Consider the following 10477-nt stretch of genomic DNA (forward strand, 5'->3'; position numbering starts at 1 on the left):
CCCACTCCAGTGTTCTTGCCTGGAGAATCCCAGGGACGGGGGAGCCTGGTGGGCTGCTGTCTATGGGGTCACACAGAGTCGGACATGACTGAAGTGACTTAGCAGCAGGAGCTGATTTATATTTTGAGTTAATTTTTGTAAAGAGTGTATATTCTCTGCCTAGGTTCTTTTTTGCAAGTGGATGTCCTGTTGTTCCTGCACTATTTGTTAAAAAGATTGTCTTTGCTCTACTGTATTGCCTTAGCTTTGTCAAAAAGAAGTAAATTTATTTGGTTCTATTTTGGGTCTGTCTGTTCTATTCCATTAGACAATACTCCTTGTCTATTCTTTCACCAGTACCAAATAGTCTTAATTACCATAGCTTTATAGTAAGAGTTGAACTCAGGTAGTATCAGCCAGCCAAGTTTTTTCGTCTGCTTCTATAGTGTATTGTCTATTCTGGGTCTTTTCCCCCTCTCCATATAATCTTCATAATAAGTTTGTTAATATCATGAAATAACTTGCTGGGATTTTGACTGAATCTATAAATCAAGTTGGGGAGAATTTATACATTGACAAAATTGAGTGTTCCTATCCATAAACATGGAATATCTCCCCATTTATTTAATTTTTTCCTTGATTCCATTCATCAGAGTTTGTTAATTTTCCTCACATATCATCTATGTGGTAAAGAATCTGCCTATCAATGTAGGAGATGCAAGAGGTGCAGGTTTGATCCCTGGGTTGGGAAGATCCTCTGGAGTAGGCAACCTCTGAAATGGCAACCCACTCCAGTATTCTTGCCTTGAAAATTCCGTAGATAGAGGAGCCTGGTGGTCTACAGTCCATAGGGTCTCAAAGAGTCAGACATGACTAAGCCACTGAGCACAGCACAATGTAAATGTAAAATGTATTTTAAATTTCAAATCCAATTCATCCATTAGTAATTAGTAATTAGTAATCCATTAGTAATTCTGATATTAGATAAGAAAGCAATCAACTTGTATATTAATCTGAATCCTGCTTTCTTGCTATAATTGTCTATTACTTCCAGGAGGAATTTTGGCTATTCTTCAGGATTTTTTTTTTTTTTTTTACATAGACTATCATGTCACCTGAGAACAAAGACAGTTTTATGTCTTCCTTCCAAATCTGTATACTTTTTATTTCTTTTCTGTGTCTTACTGCATTGACTAGAACTGTCAGTATGATGTTGAAAAGGAGTGCTGAGAGGGGATAATCTTGCCTAGCACCTGATCTCAGTGGGAAAGCTTCAAGTTTTTCACCATTAAGTATGATGTTAGTTATAGATTCTTTATATCTATTCTTTGTCAAATTGAGGTTCCCCTCTAGTTTTCTGAGAGTTTTTATCATTAATGAGTGTTGAATTTTGTTACAAAAATTTTTCTGCATCTATTAATACGACTGTGATTTTTTTTTTTTTTTGCCTATTGACGTGATAGATGATAATATTTTGGATGTTGAGCCAGCTTTCCATAATGAGGATAAATCTCCCTTGTATAAAGTTCTTTTTATACATTGTTACATTAAGTTTGCTAATATTTTGTTGATGGTTTTTATATCTGTGCTCATGAGAGAGATTGGTGAGTAGTTTTTTTACAAGGCCTTTGGTTTTGGTATCAGAGTGATTCTGACCACATAAAATGATTTAGGACATATTCCTTTTGCTTCTAAACTCAGAGAGATTGTAGAGAATTGATATAATTTCTTCATTAAACTTTTGGTAGAATTCATCAATGAACCTATCTGGACCAGGTGCTTTCGCTTTTGGGAAGTTGTTATTTATTTGATTTCCTTAATAAATACAGGCCTACTCAGATTATTTCTTCTTTTGTGATTTTTAGCAGGTTGTGTCTTTCAAGAAATTTGTCTATTTCATCTACTTTAATTTGTGGGCATGGTGTTGTTCCTAGTATTTTGTTCTCTTTTCAATGTCCACAGATTGATATTAGTAATTCTGATATTAGTAATTTAGTCCACAGATTCTGATATTAGTAATTTACGTATTCTCCTCTCTTTTTTAGTTAGCATGTCTAGAAGCATACTGATTTTATTGATTCTTTTCAGAGAATCAGTTTTTGCTTTCATCAATTCAGCTAGCTATTATTTAAATTTTATTTAAAACAAAGAATTAGTAATGACCTGACCTGCAGAAGATTTGTCACACTGTAATTAGGATCATTTACTTTCTCAATTATACAGAAGAGGCTTCATTAAATCCTAGATACTGATTTTAACTTTTACACATTCTCCTTCACTTAGAGCCACTGTATTTAACCCAATCTAGTCACCAAAGTTTGAGAAAATAAAAATATTAGCAAAAAGATACCTCCCTCCCTTCTTTATAAAGAAAGAGAAAATCTTATCTGTAAGATAGACTCTTTATCATTAGATGGTTTTAAATTCTTCAAAGAAAAGGAAAAATTAGCCCATGTGCATTTGATTTTCACACTTAAAATCTAGACCTCAGTTCTAGTCATTAAAGGATTCTCTTGCAATGTTTCCTCCCTCCATTGTTCTAACACAGTCAAGTTCAGTGACATATTTGTCAATATGTCAATTCAGTGAGCCCACATGTGCTGGGCTCAGTGTGAAATTATAATGTGGAGCCCCTTGTTCAAAACACAGGGGGAAAGTGTAGTTAGAGTCACAAAATAGAAAAGTTTTGCTTTTAAAAACATTTTATTATAAAACAAGTGATAGCTGAGTAACAACATTTATGTATTTCAACAAGTAATATTACAAATTGTGGAAAATAATAGTTTGGTGCCATGATTTCATATAATAAAATAACAGTGCCCTTTATATATCAATATAAATATATCTTGATTGCAACATAATTTTTTAAGCTTCACTTTTCTGCAAATTCATTTATTAAACCATTAAAACTTATTTTAGCAACTTCATTTTCAGTTGATATAATTGAAAGTAACATCAGAGCTTTTAACAAATGCAAGATCACAAGTAATTTTTGATAACTTTTAATTTTGAAAAGGATCTCTGTTGATGCAACTGTTATTGGTACTTTTAAGAGTATTTCATAGGCTTTAACAACTTTACAATAGTTCTGATCCGTTATTTTGAAATAGAAATTCAAATATCTCTTAGAACTGGTGGTTCTTCTAGAAAATGTTTTCTGAAATGTTTTAACTCTTCCCGCAAATCAGTTTTTTCTAAGTTTGATTTTAGGTTTAAATGTTAATATATATAATGGCATTTTCCTGTTTTTTTTCCTGACCTTTCCTATAACTTGCAGAGATTGTACGAGAAGCTAAAAGTGGTTTCATGATTTGTATGGAATTTAAAATGCCTGTTTATGCGTTCTAATATTATATCTTCAGTCTCAAGAAAAAATGTTACACTTGTCCGTTAGTAGCCAGCCCATGCAAGGTTTTTTTCTTTCTTTCTTTTTTTTTTTTTAATGAAAATAGTGTCATTTTCGGTGAAATGTGAGGTTCTTTAAATTTAATTTCTATTTCCAAGCCTTTGGATATTTATTTTGCAATGTTCAGTGATTTTTAATACCAGTGATTGTAAATTCTTTGAAAACTCCTAATTAGTCTCTGATCTAGTTTATTGCAATATCCATGTATACACTTTTATGTTATACTTAGTTAATGACAAAGTATACAACCTAAGTGGTGGCAGGTCTTTTGCCCCATCACTCAGACCAGAGTTAATATCTGGGCCAATCCAACAAAAAAAATCATGTATGGTGACAAAATCAACTAGAATTATTGTGATCATTTGTAGTATGTACACATATCAAATCATTATGTTAGTTTCAGGGGTACAAAATAATGTTGTATGTGAACTATACTTCAGTTTTAAAATTTTATTTATTTTTTATATTTTATTTTATTTTTTAACTTTACAATATTGTATTGGTTTTGCCATATATCAGCATGAATCTACCACAGGTATACACATGTTCCCCATCCTGAACCCTCCTCCCACCTCCCTCCCCGTACCATCCCTCTGGGTCGTCCCAGTGCAGCAGCCCCAAGCATCCAGTATCGTGCATTAAACCTGGACTGGCGACTCGTTTCATATATGATGATATACATATTTTAATGCCATTCTCCCAAATCATCCCATCCTCTCCCTCTCCCACAGAGTCCATAAGACTGTTCTATACATCAGTGTCTCTTTTGCTGTCTCGTACACAGGGTTATTGTTACCATCTTTCTAAATTCCATATATATGCGTTAGTATACTGTATTGGTGTTTCTCTTTCTGGCTTACTTCACTCTGTATAATAGGCTCCAGTTTCATCCACCTCATTAGAACTGGTTCAAATGTATTCTTTTTAATGGCTGAGTAATACTCCATTGTGTATATGTACCACAGCTTGCTTATCCATTCATCTGCTGATGGACATCTAGGTTGCTTCCATGTCCTGGCTATTATAAACAGTGCTGCGATGAACATTGGGGTACACGTGTCTCTTTCCCTTCTGGTTTCCTCAGTGTGTATGCCCAGCAGTGGGATTGCTGGATCATAAGGCGGTTCTATTTCCAGTTTTTTAAGGAATCGCCACACTGTTCTCCATAGTGGCTGTACTAGTTTGCATTCCCACCAGTAGTGTAAGAGGGTTCCCTTTTCTCCACACCCTCTCCAGCATTTATTACTTGTAGACTTTTGGATCACAGCCATTCTGACTGGTGTGAAATGGTACCTCATAGTGGTTTTGATTTGCATTTCTCTGATAATGAGTGATGTTGAGCATCTTTTCATGTGTTTGTTAGCCATCTGTATGTCTTCTCTGGAGAAATGTCTATTTAGTTCTTTGGCCCATTTTTTGATTGGGTCATTTATTTTTCTGGCTTTGAGCTGTAGGAGTTGCTTGTATATTTTTGAGATTAGTTGTTTGTCAGTTGCTTCATTTGCTATTATTTTCTCCCATTCTGAAGGCTGTCTTTTCACCTTGCTTATAGTTTCCTTTGTTGTGCAAAAGTTTTTAATGTTAATTAGGTCCCATTTGTTTATTTTTGCTTTTATTTCCAATATTCTGGGAGGTGGGTCATAGAGGATCCTGCTGTGATGTATGTCAGAGAGTGTTTTGCCTATGTTCTCCTCTAGGAGATTTATAGTTTCTGGTCTTACATTTAGATCTTTAATCCATTTTGAGTTTATTTTTGTGTATGGTGTTAGAAAGTGTTCTAGTTTCATTCTTTTACAAGTGGTTGACCAGCTTTCCCAGTACCACTTGTTAAAGAGATTGTCTTTTCTCCATTGTATATTCTTGCCTCCTTTGTCAAAGATAAGGTGTCCATATGTGCGTGGATTTATCTCTGGGCTTTCTATTTTGTTCCATTGATCTATATTTCTGTCTTTGTGCCAGTACCATACTGTCTTGATGACTGTGGCTTTGTAGTATAGCCTGAAGTCACGCAGGTTGATTCCTCCAGTTACATTCTTCTTTCTCAAGATTGCTTTGGCTATTCGAGGTTATTGTATTTCCATACAAATTGTGAAATTATTCTAGCTCTGTGAAGAATACTGTTGGTAGCTTGATAGGGATTGCATTGAATCTATAAATTGCTTTGGGTAGTATACTCATTTTCACTATATTGATTCTTCCAATCCATGAACATGGTATATTTCTCCATCTATTAGTGTCCTCTTTGATTTCTTTCACCAGTGTTTTAGACTATGCCAAAGCCTTTGACTGTGTGGATCACAATAAACTGGAAAATTCTGAAAGAGATGGGAATACCAGACCACCTGACCTGCCTCTTGAGAAATTTGTATGCAGGTCAGGAGGCAACAGTTAGAACTGGACATGGAACAACAGACTGGTTCCAAATAGGAAAAGGAGTATGTCAAGGCTGTATATTGTCATCCTGTTTATTTAACTTATATGCAGAGTACATCATGAGAAACGCTGGACTGGAAGAAGCACAAGCTGGAATCAAGATTGCTGGGAGAAATATCAATAACCTCAGATACGCAGATGACACCACCCTTATGGCAGAAAGTGAAGAGGAACTCAAAAGCCTCTTAATGAAAGTGAAAGTGGTGAGTGAAAAAGTTGGCTTAAAGCTCAACACTCAGAAAACGAAGATCATGGCATCCGGTCCCATCACTTCATGGGAAATAAATGGGGAAACAGTGTCATACTTTATTTTTTGGGGGCTCCAAAATCACTGCAGATGGTGACTGCAGCCATGAAATTAAAAGACGCTTACTCCTTGGAAGGAAAGTTATGACCAACCTAGACAGCATATTCAAAAGCAGAGACATTACTTTGCCAACAAAGGTCCATCTAGTCAAGGCTATGGTTTTTCCAGTGGTCATGTATGGATGTGAGAGTTGGACTGTGAAGAAGGCTGAGTGCCGAAGAATTGATGCTTTTGAAGTGTGGTGTTGGAGAAGACTCTTGAGAGTCCCTTGGACTGCAAGGAGATCCAACCAGTCCATTCTGAAGGAGATCAGCCCTGGGATTTCTTTGGAAGGACTGATGCTAAAGCTGAAACTCCAGTACTTTGGCCACCTCATGCGAAGAGTTGACGCATTGGAAAAGACTCTGATGCTGGGAGGGATTAGGGGCAAGAGGAGAAGGCGACGACAGAGGATGAGATGGCTGGATGGCATCACTGACTCGATGGACGTGAGTCTCAGTGAACTCCGGGAGTTGGCGATGGACAGGGAGGCCTGGCATGCTGCGATTCATGGGGTCGCAAAGAGTCGGACACGACTGAATGACTGATCTGATCTGATATATAGGTCTTTAGTTTCTTTAGGTAGATATATTCCTAAGTATTTTATTCTTTTCGTTGCAATGGTGAATGGAATTGTTTCCTTAATTTCTCTATTTTCTCATTGGAATTGTTTCCTTTATTTCTCTTCCTATTTTCTTATTTTTAGTATATAAGAATGCAAGGGATTTCTGTGTTGATTTTATATCCTGCAACTTTACTATAGTCATTGATTAGTTCTAGTAATTTTCTGGTGGAGTCTTTAGGGTTTTCTATGTAGAGGATCATGTCATCTGCAAATATTGAGAGCTTTACTTCTTCTTTTCCAGTTTGGATTCCTTTTATTTCTTTTCCTGCTCTGATTGCTGTGACCAAAACTTCCAAAACTATGTTGAATAGTAATGGTGAGAGTGGGCACCCTTGTCTTGTTCCTGACTTTGGGGAAATGCTTTCAATTTTTCACCATTGAGGATAATGTTTGCTGTGGGTTTGTCATATATAGCTTTTATTATGTTGGGGTATGTTCCTTCTATTCCTGCTTTCTGGAGAGTTTTTATCATAAATGGATGTTGAATTTTGTCAAAGGCTTTCTCTGCATCTATTGAGATAATCATATGGTTTTTATTTTTCAATTTGTTAATGTGGTGTATTACATTGATTGATTTGCACATTTGAAGAAACCTTGCATCCCTGGGATAAAGCCCACTTGGTCATGGTGTATGATCTTTTTAATGTGTTGTTGGATTCTGATTGCTAGAATTTTGTTAAGGATTTTTGCATCTATGTTCATCAGTGATATTGGCCTGTAATTTTCTATTTTTGTGGCATCTTTGTCAGGTTTTGGTATTAGGGTGATGGTGGCCTCATAGAATGAGTTTGGAAGTTTACCTTCCTCTGCAATTTTCTGGAAGATTTGAGTAGGATAGATGTTAGGTCTTCTCTAAATTTTTGGTAGAATTCAGCTGTTAAGTCATGTGGACCTGGGCTTTTATTTGCTGGAGATTTCTGATTTCAATTTCCATGCTTGTGATGGGTCTGTTAAGATTTTCTATTTCTTCCTGGTCCAGTTTTGGAAAGTTGTACTTTTCTAAGAATTTGTCCATTTCTTCCACGTTGTCCATTTTATTGGCATATAAGTGCTGATAGTAGTCTCTTATGATCCTTTGTATTTCTGTGTTGTCTGTTGTGATCTCTCCATTTTCATTTCTAATTTTATTGATTGATTTTTCTCCCTTTGTTTCTTGATGAGTCTGGCTAATGGTTTGTCGATTTTATTTATCCTTTCAAAGAACCAGCTTTTGGCTTTGTTGATTTTTGCTATGATCTCTTTTGTTTCTTTTGCATTTATTTCTGCCCTAATTTTTAAGATTTCTTTCCTTCTACTAACCCTGGGGTTCTTCATTTCTTCCTTTTCTAGTTGCTTTAGGTGTAGAGTTAGGTTATTTGACTTTTTTCTTGTTTCTTGTGGTATGCCTGTATTGCTATGAACTTTCCCCTGAGGACTGCTTTTACAGTGTCCCACAGGTTTTGGGTTGTTGTGTTTTCATTTTCATTTGTTTCTATGCAAATTTTGATTTCTTTTTTGATTTCTTCTGTGATTTGTTGGTTATTCTGCAGGGTGTTGTTCAGCCTCCATATGTTGGAATTTTTAATAGTTTTTCTCCTGTAATTGAGATCTAATCTTACTGCATTGTGGTCAGAAAAGATGCTTGGAATGATTTCGATTTTTTTGAATTTACCAAGTCTAGCTTTATGGCCCAGGATGTGATCTATCCTGGAGAAGGTTCCGTGTGCACTTGAGAAAAAAGGTGAAATTCATTGTTTTGGGGTGAAATGTCCTATAGATATCAATTAGGTCTAACTGGTCTATTGTATGATGTAAAGTTTGTGTTTCCTTGTTAATTTTCTGTTTAGTTGATCTATCCAGAGGTGTGAGTGGGGTATTAAAGTCTCCCACTATTATTGTGTTATTGTTAATTTCTCCTTTCATACTTGTTAGCATTTGTCTTACATATTGTGGTGCTCCTATGTTGGGTGCATATATATTTATAATATTTATATTTTCTTCTTGGATTGATCCTTTGATCATTATGTAGTGACCTTCTTTGTCTCTTTTCACAGCCTTTGCTTTAAAGTCTTTTTTATCTGATATGAGTATTGTTACTCCTGCTTTCTTTTGGTCTCTATTTGCATGGAAAACCTTTTTCCAGGCCTTCACTTTCAGTTTGTATGTGTCCCCTGTTTTGAGGTGGGTCTCTTGTAGACAACATATATAGGGGTCTTGTTTTTGTATCCATTCAGCCAGTCTTTGTCTTTTGGTTGGGGCATTCAACCCATTTACATGGAAGGTAATTATTAATAAGTATGATCCCATTGCCATTTACTTTATTGTTTTGGGTTCGAGTTTATACACCCTTTTTGTGTTTCCTGTCTAGAGAATATCCTTTAGTATTTGTTGGAGAGCTGGTTTGGTGGTGCTGAATTCTCTCAGCTTTTGCTTGTCTGAAAAGCTTTTGATTTCTCCTTCATATTTGAATGAGATCCTTGCTGGGTATAGTAATCTGGGCTGTAGGTTATTTTCTTTCATCATTTTAAGTATGTCTTGCCATTCCCTCCTGGCTTGAAGAGTTTCTATTGAAAGATCAGCTGTTATCCTTATGGGAATTCCCTTGTGTGTTATTTGTTGTTTTTCCCTTGCTGCTTTTAATATTTGTTCTTTGTGTTTGATCTTTGTTAATTTGATTAATATGTGTCTTAGGGTGTTTTGCCTTGGGTTTATCCTGTTTGGGACTCTCTGGGTTTCTTGGACTTGGGTGATTATTTCCTTCCCCATTTTAGGGAAGTTTTCAACTATTATCTCCTCAAGTATTTTCTCACGGTCTTTCTTTTTGTCTTCTTCTTCTGGGACTCCTATGATTCGAATGTTGTAGCGTTTAATATTGTCCTGGAGGTCTCTGAGATTGTCTTCATTTCTTTTAATTCGTTTTTCTTTTATCCTCTCTGATTCATTTATTTCTACCATTCTATCTTCTAATTCACTAGTCCTATCTTCTGCCTCTGTTATTCTACTATTTGTTGCCTCCAGAGTGTTTTTTATTTCATTTATTGCATTATTCATTATATATTGACTCTTTTTTATTTCTTCTAGGTCTTTGTTAAACCTTTCTTGCATCTTCTCAATCCTTGTCTCCAGGCTATTTATCTGTGATTCCATTTTGATTTCAAGATTTTGGATCATTTTCACTATCATTATTCAGAATTCTTTATCAGGTAGATTCCCTATCTCTTCCTCTTTTGTTTGGTTTGGTGGGCATTTATCCTGTTCCTTTACCTGCTGGGTATTCCTCTGTCTTTTCATTTTATTTAAATTGCTGAGTTTGGGGTGTCCTTTCTGTATTCTGGCAGTTTGTGGAGTTCTCTTTATTGTGGAGTTTCCTCACTGTGGGTTTGTACAGGCGGCTTGTCAAGGTTTCTTGGTTAGGGAAGCTTGTGTCGGTGTTCAGGTGGGTGGAGCTGGATTTCTTCTCTCTAGAGTGCAATGAAGTGTCTAGTAATGACTTATGAGATGTCTATGGTTTTGTAGTAACTTGGGCAGCCTGTATATTGGAGCTCAGGGCTGTGTTCCTGCATTGCTGGAGAATTTGTGTGGTATGTCTTGCCCTGGAACTTGTTGGCCCTTGTGTGGTGCTTGGTTTCAGTGTAGGTATGGAGGCGTTTGATGAGCTCCTGTCAATTAATGTTCCCTGGAGTCAGGGTTTGGACTTAAGCCTCCTGCC

The sequence above is a fragment of the Bubalus bubalis genome, chromosome 3 (genome assembly GCF_019923935.1).
Source record: "Bubalus bubalis isolate 160015118507 breed Murrah chromosome 3, NDDB_SH_1, whole genome shotgun sequence".
NCBI classification, from domain to species: Eukaryota; Metazoa; Chordata; class Mammalia; order Artiodactyla; family Bovidae; genus Bubalus; species Bubalus bubalis.